This window comes from Rhinoderma darwinii, chromosome 3, assembly GCF_050947455.1.
Source record: "Rhinoderma darwinii isolate aRhiDar2 chromosome 3, aRhiDar2.hap1, whole genome shotgun sequence".
Classification (NCBI taxonomy): Eukaryota; Metazoa; Chordata; class Amphibia; order Anura; family Rhinodermatidae; genus Rhinoderma; species Rhinoderma darwinii.
Genome location: NC_134689.1, coordinates 410,556,810 through 410,577,987, shown reverse-complemented (window position 1 = coordinate 410,577,987; position 21,178 = coordinate 410,556,810). Strand labels below are relative to the sequence as shown.

Below are 21,178 nucleotides of genomic sequence, written 5' to 3'. Positions count from 1 at the left end.
ACAAATTTCAACCTGTTTTGGCAGTATTAGCCCTGCCTGCAATCTTGGGCTTTGGAAGACAATAAGGGTCATTTACAAAAACACCCGACGAGGATGGGATGCAGAGCACAATGGATTAGCAGTCCATCGCCTTAACCACTCGGCCACCTCGTCAACTTATTTTCCTTTTTTTCTTTGGTTAGTTTCCAGCTGTTTTATAACCAAACCTGATCCCTAAAAAGTGTTTTACAAATTTTGAGAAGTGTCAGTAATATGTATTCTAAATTTTTTTTCCCTTATTTAAAATCAAATCTTTTCTTGTTTATAAAAATGTCATTAAATGGCATGCAAGAACTAGATGAGTGTATATATAGGTCTACTAGAACACATCTACAAAAAAAAACATTTGTAGTAATAGTTCCATGCAAACATTTTCTAGAAGGTTTATCATTTACCCAAGTTTTTAGAGTTCTGCTCCTCTAATCGGCTTAACAAATTTCAACCTGTTTTGGCAGTATTAGCCCTGCCTGCAATCTTGGGCTTTGGAAGACAATAAGGGTCATTTACAAAAACACCCGACGAGGATGGGATTTGAACCCATGCATGCAGAGCACAATGGATTAGCAGTCCATCACCTTAACCACTCGGCCACCTCGTCAACTTATTTTCATTTTTTTTCTTTGGTTAGTTTCCAGCTGTTTTATAACCAAACCTGATCCCTAAAAAGTGTTTTACAAATTTTGAGAAGTGTCAGTAAAATGTATTCTAAATTTTTTTTCCCTTATTTAAAATCAAATCTTTTCTTGTTTATAAAAATGTCATTAAATGGCATGCAAGAACTAGATGAGTGTATATATAGGTCTACTAGAACACATCTACAAAAAAAAACATTTGTAGTAATAGTTCCATGCAAACATTTTCTAGAAGGTTTATCATTTACACAAGTTTTTAGAGTTCTGCTCCTCTAATCGGCTTAACAAATTTCAACCTGTTTTGGCAGTATTAGCCCTGCCTGCAATCTTGGGCTTTGGAAGACAATAAGGGTCATTTCCAAAAACACCCGACGAGGATGGGATTTGAACCCATGCATGCAGTGCACAATGGATTAGCAGTCCATCGCCTTAACCACTCGGCCACCTCGTCAACTTATTTTCATTTTTTTCTTTGGTTAGTTTCCAGCTGTTTTATAACCAAACCTGATCCCTAAAAAGTGTTTTACAAATTTTGAGAAGTGTCAGTAATATGTATTCTAAATTTATTTTCCCTTATTTAAAATCAAATCTTTTCTTGTTTATAAAAAATGTCATTAAATGGCATGCAAGAGCTAGATGAGTGTATATATAGGTCTACTAGAACACATCTACAAAAAAAACATTTGTAGTAATAGTTCCATGCAAACATTTTCTAGAAGGTTTATCATTTACACAAGTTTTTAGAGTTCTGCTCCTCTAATCGGCTTAACAAATTTCAACCTGTTTTGGCAGTATTAGCCCTGCCTGCAATCTTGGGCTTTGGAAGACAATAAGGGTCATTTACAAAAACACCCGACGAGGATGGGATGCAGAGCACAATGGATTAGCAGTCCATCGCCTTAACCACTCGGCCACCTCGTCAACTTATTTTCATTTTTTTCTTTGGTTAGTTTCCAGCTGTTTTATAACCAAACCTGATCCCTAAAAAGTGTTTTACAAATTTTGAGAAGTGTCAGTAATATGTATTCTAAATTTATTTTCCCTTATTTAAAATCAAATCTTTTCTTGTTTATAAAAAATGTCATTAAATGGCATGCAAGAACTAGATGAGTGTATATATAGGTCTACTAGAACACATCTACAAAAAAAACATTTGTAGTAATAGTTCCATGCAAACATTTTCTAGAAGGTTTATCATTTACACAAGTTTTTAGAGTTCTGCTCCTCTAATCGGCTTAACAAATTTCAACCTGTTTTGGCAGTATTAGCCCTGCCTGCAATCTTGGGCTTTGGAAGACAATAAGGGTCATTTACAAAAACACCCGACGAGGATGGGATGCAGAGCACAATGGATTAGCAGTCCATCGCCTTAACCACTCGGCCACCTCGTCAACTTATTTTCATTTTTTTCTTTGGTTAGTTTCCAGCTGTTTTATAACCAAACCTGATCCCTAAAAAGTGTTTTACAAATTTTGAGAAGTGTCAGTAATATGTATTCTAAATTTATTTTCCCTTATTTAAAATCAAATCTTTTCTTGTTTATAAAAATGTCATTAAATGGCATGCAAGAACTAGATGAGGGTATATATAGGTCTACTAGAACACATCTACAAAAAAAAACATTTGTAGTAATAGTTCCATGCAAACATTTTCTAGAAGGTTTATCATTTACACAAGTTTTTAGAGTTCTGCTCCTCTAATCGGCTTAACAAATTTCAACCTGTTTTGGCAGTATTAGCCCTGCCTGCAATCTTGGGCTTTGGAAGACAATAAGGGTCATTTACAAAAACACCCGACGAGGATGGGATTTGAACCCATGCATGCAGAGCACAATGGATTAGCAGTCCATCGCCTTAACCACTCGGCCACCTCGTCAACTTATTTTCTTTTTTTTCTTTGGTTAGTTTCCAGCTGTTTTATAACCAAACCTGATCCCTAAAAAGTGTTTTACAAATTTTGAGAAGTGTCAGTAATATGTATTCTAAATTTATTTTCCCTTATTTAAAATCAAATCTTTTCTTGTTTATAAAAATGTCATTAAATGGCATGCAAGAACTAGATGAGTGTATATATAGGTCTACTAGAACACATCTACAAAAAAAACATTTGTAGTAATAGTTCCATGCAAACATTTTCTAGAAGGTTTATCATTTACACAAGTTTTTAGAGTTCTGCTCCTCTAATCGGCTTAACAAATTTCAACCTGTTTTGGCAGTATTAGCCCTGCCTGCAATCTTGGGCTTTGGAAGACAATAAGGGTCATTTACAAAAACACCCGACGAGGATGGGATTTGAACCCATGCATGCAGAGCACAATGGATTAGCTGTCCATCGCCTTAACCACTTGGCCACCTCGTCAACTTATTTTCATTTATTTTTTTTTTCTTTGGTTAGTTTCCAGCTGTTTTATAACCAAACCTGATCCCTAAAAAGTGTTTTACAAATTTTGAGAAGTGTCAGTAATATGTATTCTAAATTTTTTTTCCCTTATTTAAAATCAAATCTTTTCTTGTTTATAAAAATGTCATTAAATGGCATGCAAGAACTAGATGAGTGTATATATAGGTCTACTAGAACACATCTACAAAAAAAAACATTTGTAGTAATAGTTCCATGCAAACATTTTCTAGAAGGTTTATCATTTACACAAGTTTTTAGAGTTCTGCTCCTCTAATCGGCTTAACAAATTTCAACCTGTTTTGGCAGTATTAGCCCTGCCTGCAATCTTGGGCTTTGGAAGACAATAATGGTCATTTACAAAAACACCCGACGAGGATGGGATTTGAACCCATGCATGCAGAGCACAATGGATTAGCAGTCTATCGCCTTAACCACTCGGCCACCTCGTCAACTTATTTTCATTTTTTTTCTTTGGTTAGTTTCCAGCTGTTTTATAACCAAACCTGATCCCTAAAAAGTGTTTTACAAATTTTGAGAAGTGTCAGTAATATGTATTCTAAATTTTTTTTTCCCTTATTTAAAATCAAATCTTTTCTTGTTTATAAAAATGTCATTAAATGGCATGCAAGAACTAGATGAGTGTATATATAGGTCTACTAGAACACATCTACAAAAAAAAACATTTGTAGTAATAGTTCCATGCAAACATTTTCTAGAAGGTTTATCATTTACCCAAGTTTTTAGAGTTCTGCTCCTCTAATCGGCTTAACAAATTTCAACCTGTTTTGGCAGTATTAGCCCTGCCTGCAATCTTGGGCTTTGGAAGACAATAAGGGTCATTTACAAAAACACCCGACGAGGATGGGATTTGAACCCATGCATGCAGAGCACAATGGATTAGCAGTCCATCACCTTAACCACTCGGCCACCTCGTCAACTTATTTTCATTTTTTTTCTTTGGTTAGTTTCCAGCTGTTTTATAACCAAACCTGATCCCTAAAAAGTGTTTTACAAATTTTGAGAAGTGTCAGTAAAATGTATTCTAATTTTTTTTTCCCTTATTTAAAATCAAATCTTTTCTTGTTTATAAAAATGTCATTAAATGGCATGCAAGAACTAGATGAGTGTATATATAGGTCTACTAGAACACATCTACAAAAAAAAACATTTGTAGTAATAGTTCCATGCAAACATTTTCTAGAAGGTTTATCATTTACACAAGTTTTTAGAGTTCTGCTCCTCTAATCGGCTTAACAAATTTCAACCTGTTTTGGCAGTATTAGCCCTGCCTGCAATCTTGGGCTTTGGAAGACAATAAGGGTCATTTCCAAAAACACCCGACGAGGATGGGATTTGAACCCATGCATGCAGTGCACAATGGATTAGCAGTCCATCGCCTTAACCACTCGGCCACCTCGTCAACTTATTTTCATTTTTTTCTTTGGTTAGTTTCCAGCTGTTTTATAACCAAACCTGATCCCTAAAAAGTGTTTTACAAATTTTGAGAAGTGTCAGTAATATGTATTCTAAATTTATTTTCCCTTATTTAAAATCAAATCTTTTCTTGTTTATAAAAAATGTCATTAAATGGCATGCAAGAACTAGATGAGTGTATATATAGGTCTACTAGAACACATCTACAAAAAAAACATTTGTAGTAATAGTTCCATGCAAACATTTTCTAGAAGGTTTATCATTTACACAAGTTTTTAGAGTTCTGCTCCTCTAATCGGCTTAACAAATTTCAACCTGTTTTGGCAGTATTAGCCCTGCCTGCAATCTTGGGCTTTGGAAGACAATAAGGGTCATTTACAAAAACACCCGACGAGGATGGGATGCAGAGCACAATGGATTAGCAGTCCATCACCTTAACCACTCGGCCACCTCGTCAACTTATTTTCATTTTTTTCTTTGGTTAGTTTCCAGCTGTTTTATAACCAAACCTGATCCCTAAAAAGTGTTTTACAAATTTTGAGAAGTGTCAGTAATATGTATTCTAAATTTATTTTCCCTTATTTAAAATCAAATCTTTTCTTGTTTATAAAAATGTCATTAAATGGCATGCAAGAACTAGATGAGGGTATATATAGGTCTACTAGAACACATCTACAAAAAAAAACATTTGTAGTAATAGTTCCATGCAAACATTTTCTAGAAGGTTTATCATTTACACAAGTTTTTAGAGTTCTGCTCCTCTAATCGGCTTAACAAATTTCAACCTGTTTTGGCAGTATTAGCCCTGCCTGCAATCTTGGGCTTTGGAAGACAATAATGGTCATTTACAAAAACACCCGACGAGGATGGGATTTGAACCCATGCATGCAGAGCACAATGGATTAGCAGTCTATCGCCTTAACCACTCGGCCACCTCGTCAACTTATTTTCATTTTTTTTCTTTGGTTAGTTTCCAGCTGTTTTATAACCAAACCTGATCCCTAAAAAGTGTTTTACAAATTTTGAGAAGTGTCAGTAATATGTATTCTAAATTTTTTTTTCCCTTATTTAAAATCAAATCTTTTCTTGTTTATAAAAATGTCATTAAATGGCATGCAAGAACTAGATGAGTGTATATATAGGTCTACTAGAACACATCTACAAAAAAAAACATTTGTAGTAATAGTTCCATGCAAACATTTTCTAGAAGGTTTATCATTTACCCAAGTTTTTAGAGTTCTGCTCCTCTAATCGGCTTAACAAATTTCAACCTGTTTTGGCAGTATTAGCCCTGCCTGCAATCTTGGGCTTTGGAAGACAATAAGGGTCATTTACAAAAACACCCGACGAGGATGGGATTTGAACCCATGCATGCAGAGCACAATGGATTAGCAGTCCATCACCTTAACCACTCGGCCACCTCGTCAACTTATTTTCATTTTTTTTCTTTGGTTAGTTTCCAGCTGTTTTATAACCAAACCTGATCCCTAAAAAGTGTTTTACAAATTTTGAGAAGTGTCAGTAAAATGTATTCTAATTTTTTTTTCCCTTATTTAAAATCAAATCTTTTCTTGTTTATAAAAATGTCATTAAATGGCATGCAAGAACTAGATGAGTGTATATATAGGTCTACTAGAACACATCTACAAAAAAAAACATTTGTAGTAATAGTTCCATGCAAACATTTTCTAGAAGGTTTATCATTTACACAAGTTTTTAGAGTTCTGCTCCTCTAATCGGCTTAACAAATTTCAACCTGTTTTGGCAGTATTAGCCCTGCCTGCAATCTTGGGCTTTGGAAGACAATAAGGGTCATTTCCAAAAACACCCGACGAGGATGGGATTTGAACCCATGCATGCAGTGCACAATGGATTAGCAGTCCATCGCCTTAACCACTCGGCCACCTCGTCAACTTATTTTCATTTTTTTCTTTGGTTAGTTTCCAGCTGTTTTATAACCAAACCTGATCCCTAAAAAGTGTTTTACAAATTTTGAGAAGTGTCAGTAATATGTATTCTAAATTTATTTTCCCTTATTTAAAATCAAATCTTTTCTTGTTTATAAAAAATGTCATTAAATGGCATGCAAGAACTAGATGAGTGTATATATAGGTCTACTAGAACACATCTACAAAAAAAACATTTGTAGTAATAGTTCCATGCAAACATTTTCTAGAAGGTTTATCATTTACACAAGTTTTTAGAGTTCTGCTCCTCTAATCGGCTTAACAAATTTCAACCTGTTTTGGCAGTATTAGCCCTGCCTGCAATCTTGGGCTTTGGAAGACAATAAGGGTCATTTACAAAAACACCCGACGAGGATGGGATGCAGAGCACAATGGATTAGCAGTCCATCGCCTTAACCACTCGGCCACCTCGTCAACTTATTTTCATTTTTTTCTTTGGTTAGTTTCCAGCTGTTTTATAACCAAACCTGATCCCTAAAAAGTGTTTTACAAATTTTGAGAAGTGTCAGTAATATGTATTCTAAATTTATTTTCCCTTATTTAAAATCAAATCTTTTCTTGTTTATAAAAATGTCATTAAATGGCATGCAAGAACTAGATGAGGGTATATATAGGTCTACTAGAACACATCTACAAAAAAAAACATTTGTAGTAATAGTTCCATGCAAACATTTTCTAGAAGGTTTATCATTTACACAAGTTTTTAGAGTTCTGCTCCTCTAATCGGCTTAACAAATTTCAACCTGTTTTGGCAGTATTAGCCCTGCCTGCAATCTTGGGCTTTGGAAGACAATAAGGGTCATTTACAAAAACACCCGACGAGGATGGGATTTGAACCCATGCATGCAGAGCACAATGGATTAGCAGTCCATCGCCTTAACCACTCGGCCACCTCGTCAACTTATTTTCTTTTTTTTCTTTGGTTAGTTTCCAGCTGTTTTATAACCAAACCTGATCCCTAAAAAGTGTTTTACAAATTTTGAGAAGTGTCAGTAATATGTATTCTAAATTTATTTTCCCTTATTTAAAATCAAATCTTTTCTTGTTTATAAAAATGTCATTAAATGGCATGCAAGAACTAGATGAGTGTATATATAGGTCTACTAGAACACATCTACAAAAAAAACATTTGTAGTAATAGTTCCATGCAAACATTTTCTAGAAGGTTTATCATTTACACAAGTTTTTAGAGTTCTGCTCCTCTAATCGGCTTAACAAATTTCAACCTGTTTTGGCAGTATTAGCCCTGCCTGCAATCTTGGGCTTTGGAAGACAATAAGGGTCATTTACAAAAACACCCGACGAGGATGGGATTTGAACCCATGCATGCAGAGCACAATGGATTAGCTGTCCATCGCCTTAACCACTTGGCCACCTCGTCAACTTATTTTCATTTATTTTTTTTTTCTTTGGTTAGTTTCCAGCTGTTTTATAACCAAACCTGATCCCTAAAAAGTGTTTTACAAATTTTGAGAAGTGTCAGTAATATGTATTCTAAATTTTTTTTCCCTTATTTAAAATCAAATCTTTTCTTGTTTATAAAAATGTCATTAAATGGCATGCAAGAACTAGATGAGTGTATATATAGGTCTACTAGAACACATCTACAAAAAAAAACATTTGTAGTAATAGTTCCATGCAAACATTTTCTAGAAGGTTTATCATTTACCCAAGTTTTTAGAGTTCTGCTCCTCTAATCGGCTTAACAAATTTCAACCTGTTTTGGCAGTATTAGCCCTGCCTGCAATCTTGGGCTTTGGAAGACAATAAGGGTCATTTACAAAAACACCCGACGAGGATGGGATGCAGAGCACAATGGATTAGCAGTCCATCGCCTTAACCACTCGGCCACCTCGTCAACTTATTTTCATTTTTTTCTTTGGTTAGTTTCCAGCTGTTTTATAACCAAACCTGATCCCTAAAAAGTGTTTTACAAATTTTGAGAAGTGTCAGTAATATGTATTCTAAATTTATTTTCCCTTATTTAAAATCAAATCTTTTCTTGTTTATAAAAATGTCATTAAATGGCATGCAAGAACTAGATGAGGGTATATATAGGTCTACTAGAACACATCTACAAAAAAAAACATTTGTAGTAATAGTTCCATGCAAACATTTTCTAGAAGGTTTATCATTTACACAAGTTTTTAGAGTTCTGCTCCTCTAATCGGCTTAACAAATTTCAACCTGTTTTGGCAGTATTAGCCCTGCCTGCAATCTTGGGCTTTGGAAGACAATAAGGGTCATTTACAAAAACACCCGACGAGGATGGGATTTGAACCCATGCATGCAGAGCACAATGGATTAGCAGTCCATCGCCTTAACCACTCGGCCACCTCGTCAACTTATTTTCTTTTTTTTCTTTGGTTAGTTTCCAGCTGTTTTATAACCAAACCTGATCCCTAAAAAGTGTTTTACAAATTTTGAGAAGTGTCAGTAATATGTATTCTAAATTTATTTTCCCTTATTTAAAATCAAATCTTTTCTTGTTTATAAAAATGTCATTAAATGGCATGCAAGAACTAGATGAGTGTATATATAGGTCTACTAGAACACATCTACAAAAAAAAACATTTGTAGTAATAGTTCCATGCAAACATTTTCTAGAAGGTTTATCATTTACACAAGTTTTTAGAGTTCTGCTCCTCTAATCGGCTTAACAAATTTCAACCTGTTTTGGCAGTATTAGCCCTGCCTGCAATCTTGGGCTTTGGAAGACAATAAGGGTCAATTACAAAAACACCCAACGAGGATGGGATGCAGAGCACAATGGATTAGCAGTCCATCGCCTTAACCACTCGGCCACCTCGTCAACTTATTTTCATTTTTTTCTTTGGTTAGTTTCCAGCTGTTTTATAACCAAACCTGATCCCTAAAAAGTGTTTTACAAATTTTGAGAAGTGTCAGTAATATGTATTCTAAATTTATTTTCCCTTATTTAAAATCAAATATTTCCTTGTTTATAAAAATGTCATCAAATGGCATGCAAGTACTAGATGAGTGTATAAATAGGTCTACAAGAACACATCTACAAAAAAAAACATTTGTAGTAATAGTTCCATGCAAACATTTTCTAGAAGGTTTATCATTTACACAAGTTTTTAGAGTGTTTTACAAATTTTGAGAAGTGTCAGTAATATGTATTCTAAATTTATTTTCCCTTATTTAAAATCAAATATTTTCTTGTTTATAAAAATGTCATTAAATGGCATGCAAAAACTAGATGAGTGTATATATAGGTCTACTAGAACACATCTACAAAAAAAAACATTTGTAGTAATAGTTCCATGCAAACATTTTCTAGAAGGTTTATCATTTACACAAGTTTTTAGAGTTCTGCTCCTCTAATCGGCTTAACAAATTTCAACCTGTTTTGGCAGTATTAGCCCTGCCTGCAATCTTGGGCTTTGGAAGACAATAAGGGTCATTTACAAAAACACCCGACGAGGATGGGATTTGAACCCATGCATGCAGAGCACAATGGATTAGCAGTCCATCGCCTTAACCACTCGGCCACCTCGTCAACTTATTTTCATTTTTTTTTCTTTGGTTAGTTTCCAGCTGTTTTATAACCAAACCTGATCCCTAAAAAGTGTTTTACAAATTTTGAGAAGTGTCAGTAATATGTATTCTAAATTTTTTTTCCCTTATTTAAAATCAAATCTTTTCTTGTTTATAAAAATGTCATTAAATGGCATGCAAAAACTAGATGAGTGTATATATAGGTCTACTAGAACACATCTACAAAAAAAAAACATTTGTAGTAATAGTTCCATGCAAACATTTTCTAGAAGGTTTATCATTTACACAAGTTTTTAGAGTTCTGCTCCTCTAATCGGCTTAACAAATTTCAACCTGTTTTGGCAGTATTAGCCCTGCCTGCAATCTTGGGCTTTGGAAGACAATAAGGGTCATTTACAAAAACACCCAACGAGGATGGGATTTGAACCCATGCATGCAGAGCACAATGGATTAGCAGTCCATCGCCTTAACCACTCGGCCACCTCGTCAACTTATTTTCATTTTTTTTCTTTGGTTAGTTTCCAGCTGTTTTATAACCAAACCTGATCCCTAAAAAGTGTTTTACAAATTTTGAGAAGTGTCAGTAATATGTATTCTAAATTTATTTTCCCTTATTTAAAATCAAATCTTTTCTTGTTTATAAAAATGTCATTAAATGGCATGCAAAAACTAGGTCTACTAGAACACATCTACAAAAAAAAACATTTGTAGTAATAGTTCCATGCAAAAATTTTCTAGAAGGTTTATCATTTACACAAGTTTTTAGAGTTCTGCTCCTCTAATCGGCTTAACAAATTTCAACCTGTTTTGGCAGTATTAGCCCTGCCTGCAATCTTATGCTTTGGAAGACAATAAGGGTCATTTACAAAAACACCCGACGAGGATTTGAACCCATGCATGCAGAGCACAATGGATTAGCAGTCCATCGCCTTAACCACTCGGCCACCTCGTCAACTTATTTTCATTTTTTTTCTTTGGTTAGTTTCCAGCTGTTTTATAACCAAACCTGATCCCTAAAAAGTGTTTTACAAATTTTGAGAAGTGTCAGTAATATGTATTCTAAATTTTTTTTCCCTTATTTAAAATCAAATCTTTTCTTGTTTATAAAAATGTCATTAAATGGCATGCAAAAACTAGATGAGTGTATATATAGGTCTACTAGAACACATCTACAAAAAAAAACATTTGTAGTAATAGTTCCATGCAAACATTTTCTAGAAGGTTTATCATTTACACAAGTTTTTAGAGTTCTGCTCCTCTAATCGGCTTAACAAATTTCAACCTGTTTTGGCAGTATTAGCCCTGCCTGCAATCTTGGGCTTTGGAAGACAATAAGGGTCATTTACAAAAACAACCGACGAGGATGGGATTTGAACCCATGCATGCAGAGCACAATGGATTAGCAGTCCATCGCCTTAACCACTCGGCCACCTCGTCAACTTATTTTCATTTTTTTTCTTTGGTTAGTTTCCAGCTGTTTTATAACCAAACCTGATCCCTAAAAAGTGTTTTACAAATTTTGAGAAGTGTCAGTAATATGTATTCTAAATTTTTTTTCCCTTATTTAAAATCAAATCTTTTCTTGTTTATAAAAATGTCATTAAATGGCATGCAAAAACTAGATGAGTGTATATATAGGTCTACTAGAACACATCTACAAAAAAAAACATTTGTAGTAATAGTTCCATGCAAACATTTTCTAGAAGGTTTATCATTTACACAAGTTTTTAGAGTTCTGCTCCTCTAATCGGCTTAACAAATTTCAACCTGTTTTGGCAGTATTAGCCCTGCCTGCAATCTTAAGCTTTGGAAGACAATAAGGGTCATTTACAAAAACACCCGACGAGGATTTGAACCCATGCATGCAGAGCACAATGGATTAGCAGTCCATCGCCTTAACCACTCGGCCACCTCGTCAACTTATTTTCATTTTTTTTCTTTGGTTAGTTTCCAGCTGTTTTATAACCAAACCTGATCCCTAAAAAGTGTTTTACAAATTTTGAGAAGTGTCAGTAATATGTATTCTAAATTTTTTTTCCCTTATTTAAAATCAAATCTTTTCTTGTTTATAAAAATGTCATTAAATGGCATGCAAAAACTAGATGAGTGTATATATAGGTCTACTAGAACACATCTACAAAAAAAAACATTTGTAGTAATAGTTCCATGCAAACATTTTCTAGAAGGTTTATCATTTACACAAGTTTTTAGAGTTCTGCTCCTCTAATCGGCTTAACAAATTTCAACCTGTTTTGGCAGTATTAGCCCTGCCTGCAATCTTGGGCTTTGGAAGACAATAAGGGTCATTTACAAAAACAACCGACGAGGATGGGATTTGAACCCATGCATGCAGAGCACAATGGATTAGCAGTCCATCGCCTTAACCACTCGGCCACCTCGTCAACTTATTTTCATTTTTTTTCTTTGGTTAGTTTCCAGCTGTTTTATAACCAAACCTGATCCCTAAAAAGTGTTTTACAAATTTTGAGAAGTGTCAGTAATATGTATTCTAAATTTTTTTTCCCTTATTTAAAATCAAATCTTTTCTTGTTTATAAAAATGTCATTAAATGGCATGCAAAAACTAGATGAGTGTATATATAGGTCTACTAGAACACATCTACAAAAAAAAACATTTGTAGTAATAGTTCCATGCAAACATTTTCTAGAAGGTTTATCATTTACACAAGTTTTTAGAGTTCTGCTCCTCTAATCGGCTTAACAAATTTCAACCTGTTTTGGCAGTATTAGCCCTGCCTGCAATCTTGGGCTTTGGAAGACAATAAGGGTCATTTACAAAAACACCCGACGAGGATGGGATTTGAACCAATGCATGCAGAGCACAATGGATTAGCAGTCCATCGCCTTAACCACTCGGCCACCTCGTCAACTTATTTTCATTTTTTTTCTTTGGTTAGTTTCCAGCTGTTTTATAACCAAACCTGATCCCTAAAAAGTGTTTTACAAATTTTGAGAAGTGTCAGTAATATGTATTCTAAATTTATTTTCCCTTATTTAAAATCAAATCTTTTCTTGTTTATAAAAATGTCATTAAATGGCATGCAAAAACTAGATGAGTGTATATATAGGTCTACTAGAACACATCTACAAAAAAAAACATTTGTAGTAATAGTTCCATGCAAACATTTTCTAGAAGGTTTATCATTTACACAAGTTTTTAGAGTTCTGCTCCTCTAATCGGCTTAACAAATTTCAACCTGTTTTGGCAGTATTAGCCCTGCCTGCAATCTTGGGCTTTGGAAGACAATAAGGGTCATTTACAAAAACAACCGACGAGGATGGGATTTGAACCCATGCATGCAGAGCACAATGGATTAGCAGTCCATCGCCTTAACCACTCGGCCACCTCGTCAACTTATTTTCATTTTTTTTCTTTGGTTAGTTTCCAGCTGTTTTATAACTAAACCTGATCCCTAAAAAGTGTTTTACAAATTTTGAGAAGTGTCAGTAATATGTATTCTAAATTTATTTTCCCTTATTTAAAATCAAATCTTTTCTTGTTTATAAAAATGTCATTAAATGGCATGCAAAAACTAGATGAGTGTATATATAGGTCTACTAGAACACATCTACAAAAAAAAACATTTGTAGTAATAGTTCCATGCAAACATTTTCTAGAAGGTTTATCATTTACACAAGTTTTTAGAGTTCTGCTCCTCTAATCGGCTTAACAAATTTCAACCTGTTTTGGCAGTATTAGCCCTGCCTGCAATCTTGGGCTTTGGAAGACAATAAGGGTCATTTACAAAAACACCCGACGAGGATGGGATTTGAACCCATGCATGCAGAGCACAATGGATTAGCAGTCCATCGCCTTAACCACTCGGCCACCTCGTCAACTTATTTTCATTTTTTTTCTTTGGTTAGTTTCCAGCTGTTTTATAACCAAACCTGATCCCTAAAAAGTGTTTTACAAATTTTGAGAAGTGTCAGTAATATGTATTCTAAATTTTTTTTCCCTTATTTAAAATCAAATATTTTCTTGTTTATAAAAATGTCATTAAATGGCATGCAAGAACTAGATGAGTGTATATATAGGTCTACTAGAACACATCTACAAAAAAAAAACATTTGTAGTAATAGTTCCATGCAAACATTTTCTAGAAGGTTTATCATTTACACAAGTTTTTAGAGTTCTGCTCCTCTAATCGGCTTAACAAATTTCAACCTGTTTTGGCAGTATTAGCCCTGCCTGCAATCTTGGGCTTTGGAAGACAATAAGGGTCATTTACAAAAACACCCAACGAGGATGGGATTTGAACCCACGCATGCAGAGCACAATGGATTAGTAATCTATCGCCTTAACCACTCGGCCACCTCGTCAACTTATTTTCATTTTTTTTCTTTGGTTAGTTTCCAGCTGTTTTATAACCAAACCTGATCCCTAAAAAGTGTTTTACAAATTTTGAGAAGTGTCAGTAATATGTATTCTAAATTTATTTTCCCTTATTTAAAATCAAATCTTTTCTTGTTTATAAAAATGTCATTAAATGGCATGCAAAAACTAGATGAGTGTATATATAGGTCTACTAGAACACATCTACAAAAAAAAACATTTGTAGTAATAGTTCCATGCAAACATTTTCTAGAAGGTTTATCATTTACACAAGTTTTTAGAGTTCTGCTCCTCTAATCGGCTTAACAAATTTCAACCTGTTTTGGCAGTATTAGCCCTGCCTGCAATCTTGGGCTTTGGAAGACAATAAGGGTCATTTACAAAAACAACCGACGAGGATGGGATTTGAACCCATGCATGCAGAGCACAATGGATTAGCAGTCCATCGCCTTAACCACTCGGCCACCTCGTCAACTTATTTTCATTTTTTTTCTTTGGTTAGTTTCCAGCTGTTTTATAACTAAACCTGATCCCTAAAAAGTGTTTTACAAATTTTGAGAAGTGTCAGTAATATGTATTCTAAATTTATTTTCCCTTATTTAAAATCAAATCTTTTCTTGTTTATAAAAATGTCATTAAATGGCATGCAAAAACTAGATGAGTGTATATATAGGTCTACTAGAACACATCTACAAAAAAAAACATTTGTAGTAATAGTTCCATGCAAACATTTTCTAGAAGGTTTATCATTTACACAAGTTTTTAGAGTTCTGCTCCTCTAATCGGCTTAACAAATTTCAACCTGTTTTGGCAGTATTAGCCCTGCCTGCAATCTTGGGCTTTGGAAGACAATAAGGGTCATTTACAAAAACACCCGACGAGGATGGGATTTGAACCCATGCATGCAGAGCACAATGGATTAGCAGTCCATCGCCTTAACCACTCGGCCACCTCGTCAACTTATTTTCATTTTTTTTCTTTGGTTAGTTTCCAGCTGTTTTATAACCAAACCTGATCCCTAAAAAGTGTTTTACAAATTTTGAGAAGTGTCAGTAATATGTATTCTAAATTTTTTTTCCCTTATTTAAAATCAAATATTTTCTTGTTTATAAAAATGTCATTAAATGGCATGCAAGAACTAGATGAGTGTATATATAGGTCTACTAGAACACATCTACAAAAAAAAAACATTTGTAGTAATAGTTCCATGCAAACATTTTCTAGAAGGTTTATCATTTACACAAGTTTTTAGAGTTCTGCTCCTCTAATCGGCTTAACAAATTTCAACCTGTTTTGGCAGTATTAGCCCTGCCTGCAATCTTGGGCTTTGGAAGACAATAAGGGTCATTTACAAAAACACCCAACGAGGATGGGATTTGAACCCACGCATGCAGAGCACAATGGATTAGTAATCTATCGCCTTAACCACTCGGCCACCTCGTCAACTTATTTTCATTTTTTTTCTTTGGTTAGTTTCCAGCTGTTTTATAACCAAACCTGATCCCTAAAAAGTGTTTTACAAATTTTGAGAAGTGTCAGTAATATGTATTCTAAATTTATTTTCCCTTATTTAAAATCAAATCTTTTCTTGTTTATAAAAATGTCATTAAATGGCATGCAAAAACTAGATGAGTGTATATATAGGTCTACTAGAACACATCTACAAAAAAAAACATTTGTAGTAATAGTTCCATGCAAACATTTTCTAGAAGGTTTATCATTTACACAAGTTTTTAGAGTTCTGCTCCTCTAATCGGCTTAACAAATTTCAACCTGTTTTGGCAGTATTAGCCAAATAAATAAGTTCTTGGGCTTTGGAAGACAATAAGGGTCATTTACAAAAACACCCGACGAGGATGGGATTTGAACCAATGCATGCAGAGCACAATGGATTAGAATAGTTCCATGCAAACATTTTCTAGAAGGTTTATCATATACACAAGTTTTTAGAGTTCTGCTCCTCTAATCGGCTTAACAAATTTCAACCTGTTTTGGCAGTATTAGCCCTGCCTGCAATCTTGGGCTTTGGAAGACAATAAGGGTCATTTACAAAAACACCCAACGAGGATGGGATTTGAACCCACGCATGCAGAGCACAATGGATTAGCAATCTATCGCCTTAACCACTCGGCCACCTCGTCAACTTATTTTCATTTTTTTTCTTTGGTTAGTTTCCAGCTGTTTTATAACCAAACCTGATCCCTAAAAAGTGTTTTACAAATTTTGAGAAGTGTCAGTAATATGTATTCTAAATTTATTTTCCCTTATTTAAAATCAAATCTTTTCTTGTTTATAAAAATGTCATTAAATGGCATGCAAAAACTAGATGAGTGTATATAGGTCTACTAGAACACATCTACAAAAAAAAACATTTGTAGTAATAATTCCATGCAAACATTTTCTAGAAGGTTTATCATTTACACAAGTTTTTAGAGTTCTGCTCCTCTAATCGGCTTAACAAATTTCAACCTGTTTTGGCAGTATTAGCCCTGCCTGCAATCTTGGGCTTTGGAAGACAATAAGGGTCATTTACAAAAACAACCGACGAGGATGGGATTTGAACCCATGCATGCAGAGCACAATGGATTAGCAGTCCATCGCCTTAACCACTCGGCCACCTCGTCAACTTATTTTCATTTTTTTTCTTTGGTTAGTTTCCAGCTGTTTTATAACCAAACCTGATCCCTAAAAAGTGTTTTACAAATTTTGAGAAGTGTCAGTAATATGTATTCAAAATTTATTTTCCCTTATTTAAAATCAAATCTTTTCTTGTTTATAAAAATGTCATTAAATGGCATGCAAAAACTAGATGAGTGTATATATAGGTCTACTAGAACACATCTACAAAAAAAAAAAATTTGTAGTAATAGTTCCATGCAAACATTTTCTAGAAGGTTTATCATTTACACAAGTTTTTAGAGTTCTGCTCCTCTAATCGGCTTAACAAATTTCAACCTGTTTTGGCAGTATTAGCCCTGCCTGCAATCTTAAGCTTTGGAAGACAATAAGGGTCATTTACAAAAACACCCAACGAGGATGGGATTTGAACCCATGCATGCAGAGCACAATGGATTAGCAGTCTATCGCCTTAACCACTCGGCCACCTCGTCAACTTATTTTCATTTTTTTTCTTTGGTTAGTTTCCAGCTGTTTTATAACCAAACCTGATCCCTAAAAAGTGTTTTACAAATTTTGAGAAGTGTCAGTAATATGTATTCTAAATTTATTTTCCCTTATTTAAAATCAAATCTTTTCTTGTTTATAAAAATGTCATTAAATGGCATGCAAAAACTAGATGAGTGTATATATAGGTCTACTAGAACACATCTACAAAAAAAAACATTTGTAGTAATAGTTCCATGCAAACATTTTCTAGAAGGTTTATCATTTACACAAGTTTTTAGAGTTCTGCTCCTCTAATCGGCTTAACAAATTTCAACCTGTTTTGGCAGTATTAGCCCTGCCTGCAATCTTGGGCTTTGGAAGACAATAAGGGTCATTTACAAAAACACCCGACGAGGATGGGATTTGAACCCATGCATGCAGAGCACAATGGATTAGCAGTCCATCGCCTTAACCACTCGGCCACCTCGTCAACTTATTTTCATTTTTTTTCTTTGGTTAGTTTCCAGCTGTTTTATAACCAAACCTGATCCCTAAAAAGTGTTTTACAAATTTTGAGAAGTGTCAGTAATATGTATTCTAAATTTATTTTCCCTTATTTAAAATCAAATCTTTTCTTGTTTATAAAAATGTCATTAAATGGCATGCAAAAACTAGATGAGTGTATATATAGGTCTACTAGAACACATCTACAAAAAAAAACATTTGTAGTAATAGTTCCATGCAAACATTTTCTAGAAGGTTTATCATTTACACAAGTTTTTAGAGTTCTGCTCCTCTAATCGGCTTAACAAATTTCTACCTGTTTTGGCAGTATTAGCCCTGCCTGCAATCTTGGGCTTTGGAAGACGAAGACAATAAGGGTCATTTACAAAAACACCCGTCAAGGATGGGATTTGAACCCATGCATGCAGAGCACAATGGATTAGCAGTCCATCGCCTTAACCACTCGGCCACCTCGTCAACTTATTTTCATTTTTTTTCTTTGGTTAGTTTCCAGCTGTTTTATAACCAAACCTGATCCCTAAAAAGTGTTTTACAAATTTTGAGAAGTGTCAGTAATATGTATTCAAAATTTATTTTCCCTTATTTAAAATCAAATCTTTTCTTGTTTATAAAAATGTCATTAAATGGCATGCAAAAACTAGATGATTGTATATATAGGTCTACTAGAACACATCTACAAAAAAAAACATTTGTAGTAATAGTTCCATGCAAACATTTTCTAGAAGGTTTATCATTTACACAAGTTTTTAGAGTTCTGCTCCTCTAATCGGCTTAACAAATTTCTACCTGTTTTGGCAGTATTAGCCCTGCCTGCAATCTTGGGCTTTGGAAGACGAAGACAATAAGGGTCATTTACAAAAACACCCGTCAAGGATGGGATTTGAACCCATGCATGCAGAGCACAATGGATTAGCAGTCCATCGCCTTAACCACTCGGCCACCTCGTCAACTTATTTTCATTTTTTTTCTTTGGTTAGTTTCCAGCTGTTTTATAACCAAACCTGATCCCTAAAAAGTGTTTTACAAATTTTGAGAAGTGTCAGTAATATGTATTCTAAATTTTTTTTCCCTTATTTAAAATCAAATCTTTTCTTGTTTATAAAAATGTCATTAAATGGCATGCAAGAACTAGATGATTGTATATATAGGTCTACTAGAACACATCTACAAAAAAAAACATTTGTAGTAATAGTTCCATGCAAACATTTTCTAGAAGGTTTATCATTTACACAAGTTTTTAGAGTTCTGCTGCTCTAATCGGCTTAACAAATTTCAACTTGTTTTGGCAGTATTAGCCCTGCCTGCAATCTTAAGCTTTGGAAGACAATAAGGGTCATTTACAAAAACACCCAACGAGGATGGGATTTGAACCCATGCATGCAGAGCACAATGGATTAGCAGTCTATCGCCTTAACCACTCGGCCACCTCGTCAACTTATTTTCATTTTTTTTCTTTGGTTAGTTTCCAGCTGTTTTATAACCAAACCTGATCCCTAAAAAGTGTTTTACAAATTTTGAGAAGTGTCAGTAATATGTATTCAAAATTTATTTTCCCTTATTTAAAATCAAATCTTTTCTTGTTTATAAAAATGTCATTAAATGGCATGCAAAAACTAGATGAGTGTATATATAGGTCTACTAGAACACATCTACAAAAAAAAACATTTGTAGTAATAGTTCCATGCAAACATTTTCTAGAAGGTTTATCATTTACACAAGTTTTTAGAGTTCTGCTCCTCTAATCGGCTTAACAAATTTCAACCTGTTTTGGCAGTATTAGCCCTGCCTGCAATCTTGGGCTTTGGAAGACAATAAGGGTCATTTACAAAAACACCCGACAAGGATGGGATTTGAAGCCATGCATGCAGAGCACAATGGATTAGCTGTCCATCGCCTTAACCACTCGGCCACCTCGTCAACTTATTTTCATTTTTTTTTTCTTTGGTTAGTTTCCAGCTGTTTTATAACCAAACCTGATCCCTAAAAAGTGTTTTACAAATTTTGAGAAGTGTCAGTAATATGTATTCTAAATGTATTTTCCCTTATTTAAAATCAAATCTATTCTTGTTTATAAAAATGTCATTAAATGGCATGCAAGAACTAGATGAGTGTATATATAGGTCTACTAGAACACATCTACAAAAAAAAACATTTGTAGTAATAGTTCCATGCAAACATTTTCTAGAAGGTTTATCATTTACACAAGTTTTTAGAGTTCTGCTCCTCTAATCGGCTTAACAAATTTCTACCTGTTTTGGCAGTATTAGCCCTGCCTGCAATCTTGGGCTTTGGAAGACGAAGACAATAAGGGTCATTTACAAAAACACCCGTCAAGGATGGGATTTGAACCCATGCATGCAGAGCACAATGGATTCGCAGTCCATCGCCTTAACCACTCGGCCACCTCGTCAACTTATTTTCATTTTTTTTTCTTTGGTTAGTTTCCAGCTGTTTTATAACCAAACCTGATCCCTAAAAAGTGTTTTACAAATTTTGAGAAGTGTCAGTAATATGTATTCAAAATTTATTTTCCCTTATTTAAAATCAAATCTTTTCTTGTTTATAAAAATGTCATTAAATGGCATGCAAAAACTAGATGAGTGTATATATAGGTCTACTAGAACACATCTACAAAAAAAAACATTTGTAGTAATAGTTCCATGCAAACATTTTCTAGAAGGTTTATCATTTACACAAGTTTTTAGAGTTCTGCTCCTCTAATCGGCTTAACAAATTTCTACCTGTTTTGGCAGTATTAGCCCTGCCTGCAATCTTGGGCTTTGGAAGACGAAGACAATAAGGGTCATTTACAAAAACACCCGTCAAGGATGGGATTTGAACCCATGCATGCAGAGCACAATGGATTAGCAGTCCATCGCCTTAACCACTCGGCCACCTCGTCAACTTATTTTCATTTTTTTTCTTTGGTTAGTTTCCAGCTGTTTTATAACCAAACCTGATCCCTAAAAAGTGTTTTACAAATTTTGAGAAGTGTCAGTAATATGTATTCTAAATTTTTTTTCCCTTATTTAAAATCAAATCTTTTCTTGTTTATAAAAATGTCATTAAATGGCATGCAAGAACTAGATGAGTGTATATATAGGTCTACTAGAACACATCTACAAAAAAAAACATTTGTAGTAATAGTTCCATGCAAACATTTTCTAGAAGGTTTATCATTTACACAAGTTTTTAGAG

The 21,178-nt window shown here is 34.3% G+C and overlaps 30 non-coding genes across 30 annotated transcripts; all 30 read right to left on the bottom strand.

Annotated features, from left to right (window-relative positions):
• Positions 1-555: 555 nt before the first annotated feature.
• Positions 556-637, bottom strand: TRNAS-GCU (transfer RNA serine (anticodon GCU)). Its single transcript has one exon. It is a non-coding gene; the product is annotated as a tRNA-Ser (tRNA).
• Positions 638-1,040: 403 nt separating this feature from the next.
• On the bottom strand, positions 1,041-1,122 carry TRNAS-GCU (transfer RNA serine (anticodon GCU)). Its single transcript has one exon. It is a non-coding gene; the product is annotated as a tRNA-Ser (tRNA).
• A 1,342-nt stretch (positions 1,123-2,464) lies between these two features.
• Positions 2,465-2,546, bottom strand: TRNAS-GCU (transfer RNA serine (anticodon GCU)). Its single transcript has one exon. It is a non-coding gene; the product is annotated as a tRNA-Ser (tRNA).
• Positions 2,547-3,438: 892 nt separating this feature from the next.
• TRNAS-GCU (transfer RNA serine (anticodon GCU)) lies at positions 3,439-3,520 on the bottom strand. The gene has a single exon. It is a non-coding gene; the product is annotated as a tRNA-Ser (tRNA).
• A 404-nt stretch (positions 3,521-3,924) lies between these two features.
• Positions 3,925-4,006, bottom strand: TRNAS-GCU (transfer RNA serine (anticodon GCU)). Its single transcript has one exon. It is a non-coding gene; the product is annotated as a tRNA-Ser (tRNA).
• A 403-nt stretch (positions 4,007-4,409) lies between these two features.
• TRNAS-GCU (transfer RNA serine (anticodon GCU)) lies at positions 4,410-4,491 on the bottom strand. The gene has a single exon. It is a non-coding gene; the product is annotated as a tRNA-Ser (tRNA).
• Positions 4,492-5,363: 872 nt separating this feature from the next.
• On the bottom strand, positions 5,364-5,445 carry TRNAS-GCU (transfer RNA serine (anticodon GCU)). The gene has a single exon. It is a non-coding gene; the product is annotated as a tRNA-Ser (tRNA).
• A 404-nt stretch (positions 5,446-5,849) lies between these two features.
• TRNAS-GCU (transfer RNA serine (anticodon GCU)) lies at positions 5,850-5,931 on the bottom strand. The gene has a single exon. It is a non-coding gene; the product is annotated as a tRNA-Ser (tRNA).
• A 403-nt stretch (positions 5,932-6,334) lies between these two features.
• On the bottom strand, positions 6,335-6,416 carry TRNAS-GCU (transfer RNA serine (anticodon GCU)). Its single transcript has one exon. It is a non-coding gene; the product is annotated as a tRNA-Ser (tRNA).
• Positions 6,417-7,288: 872 nt separating this feature from the next.
• Positions 7,289-7,370, bottom strand: TRNAS-GCU (transfer RNA serine (anticodon GCU)). The gene has a single exon. It is a non-coding gene; the product is annotated as a tRNA-Ser (tRNA).
• A 1,362-nt stretch (positions 7,371-8,732) lies between these two features.
• On the bottom strand, positions 8,733-8,814 carry TRNAS-GCU (transfer RNA serine (anticodon GCU)). The gene has a single exon. It is a non-coding gene; the product is annotated as a tRNA-Ser (tRNA).
• A 1,099-nt stretch (positions 8,815-9,913) lies between these two features.
• On the bottom strand, positions 9,914-9,995 carry TRNAS-GCU (transfer RNA serine (anticodon GCU)). Its single transcript has one exon. It is a non-coding gene; the product is annotated as a tRNA-Ser (tRNA).
• Positions 9,996-10,400: 405 nt separating this feature from the next.
• TRNAS-GCU (transfer RNA serine (anticodon GCU)) lies at positions 10,401-10,482 on the bottom strand. The gene has a single exon. It is a non-coding gene; the product is annotated as a tRNA-Ser (tRNA).
• An 867-nt stretch (positions 10,483-11,349) lies between these two features.
• On the bottom strand, positions 11,350-11,431 carry TRNAS-GCU (transfer RNA serine (anticodon GCU)). Its single transcript has one exon. It is a non-coding gene; the product is annotated as a tRNA-Ser (tRNA).
• Positions 11,432-12,314: 883 nt separating this feature from the next.
• Positions 12,315-12,396, bottom strand: TRNAS-GCU (transfer RNA serine (anticodon GCU)). The gene has a single exon. It is a non-coding gene; the product is annotated as a tRNA-Ser (tRNA).
• A 403-nt stretch (positions 12,397-12,799) lies between these two features.
• On the bottom strand, positions 12,800-12,881 carry TRNAS-GCU (transfer RNA serine (anticodon GCU)). Its single transcript has one exon. It is a non-coding gene; the product is annotated as a tRNA-Ser (tRNA).
• Positions 12,882-13,284: 403 nt separating this feature from the next.
• Positions 13,285-13,366, bottom strand: TRNAS-GCU (transfer RNA serine (anticodon GCU)). The gene has a single exon. It is a non-coding gene; the product is annotated as a tRNA-Ser (tRNA).
• Positions 13,367-13,769: 403 nt separating this feature from the next.
• On the bottom strand, positions 13,770-13,851 carry TRNAS-GCU (transfer RNA serine (anticodon GCU)). Its single transcript has one exon. It is a non-coding gene; the product is annotated as a tRNA-Ser (tRNA).
• A 404-nt stretch (positions 13,852-14,255) lies between these two features.
• TRNAS-ACU (transfer RNA serine (anticodon ACU)) lies at positions 14,256-14,337 on the bottom strand. Its single transcript has one exon. It is a non-coding gene; the product is annotated as a tRNA-Ser (tRNA).
• Positions 14,338-14,740: 403 nt separating this feature from the next.
• Positions 14,741-14,822, bottom strand: TRNAS-GCU (transfer RNA serine (anticodon GCU)). The gene has a single exon. It is a non-coding gene; the product is annotated as a tRNA-Ser (tRNA).
• Positions 14,823-15,225: 403 nt separating this feature from the next.
• On the bottom strand, positions 15,226-15,307 carry TRNAS-GCU (transfer RNA serine (anticodon GCU)). The gene has a single exon. It is a non-coding gene; the product is annotated as a tRNA-Ser (tRNA).
• A 404-nt stretch (positions 15,308-15,711) lies between these two features.
• Positions 15,712-15,793, bottom strand: TRNAS-ACU (transfer RNA serine (anticodon ACU)). The gene has a single exon. It is a non-coding gene; the product is annotated as a tRNA-Ser (tRNA).
• A 1,099-nt stretch (positions 15,794-16,892) lies between these two features.
• TRNAS-GCU (transfer RNA serine (anticodon GCU)) lies at positions 16,893-16,974 on the bottom strand. Its single transcript has one exon. It is a non-coding gene; the product is annotated as a tRNA-Ser (tRNA).
• A 404-nt stretch (positions 16,975-17,378) lies between these two features.
• On the bottom strand, positions 17,379-17,460 carry TRNAS-GCU (transfer RNA serine (anticodon GCU)). Its single transcript has one exon. It is a non-coding gene; the product is annotated as a tRNA-Ser (tRNA).
• Positions 17,461-17,863: 403 nt separating this feature from the next.
• TRNAS-GCU (transfer RNA serine (anticodon GCU)) lies at positions 17,864-17,945 on the bottom strand. The gene has a single exon. It is a non-coding gene; the product is annotated as a tRNA-Ser (tRNA).
• A 409-nt stretch (positions 17,946-18,354) lies between these two features.
• On the bottom strand, positions 18,355-18,436 carry TRNAS-GCU (transfer RNA serine (anticodon GCU)). Its single transcript has one exon. It is a non-coding gene; the product is annotated as a tRNA-Ser (tRNA).
• Positions 18,437-18,845: 409 nt separating this feature from the next.
• TRNAS-GCU (transfer RNA serine (anticodon GCU)) lies at positions 18,846-18,927 on the bottom strand. Its single transcript has one exon. It is a non-coding gene; the product is annotated as a tRNA-Ser (tRNA).
• Positions 18,928-19,330: 403 nt separating this feature from the next.
• TRNAS-GCU (transfer RNA serine (anticodon GCU)) lies at positions 19,331-19,412 on the bottom strand. The gene has a single exon. It is a non-coding gene; the product is annotated as a tRNA-Ser (tRNA).
• An 896-nt stretch (positions 19,413-20,308) lies between these two features.
• On the bottom strand, positions 20,309-20,390 carry TRNAR-GCG (transfer RNA arginine (anticodon GCG)). Its single transcript has one exon. It is a non-coding gene; the product is annotated as a tRNA-Arg (tRNA).
• Positions 20,391-20,800: 410 nt separating this feature from the next.
• On the bottom strand, positions 20,801-20,882 carry TRNAS-GCU (transfer RNA serine (anticodon GCU)). Its single transcript has one exon. It is a non-coding gene; the product is annotated as a tRNA-Ser (tRNA).
• Between the last annotated feature and the right edge of the window lie 296 nt (positions 20,883-21,178).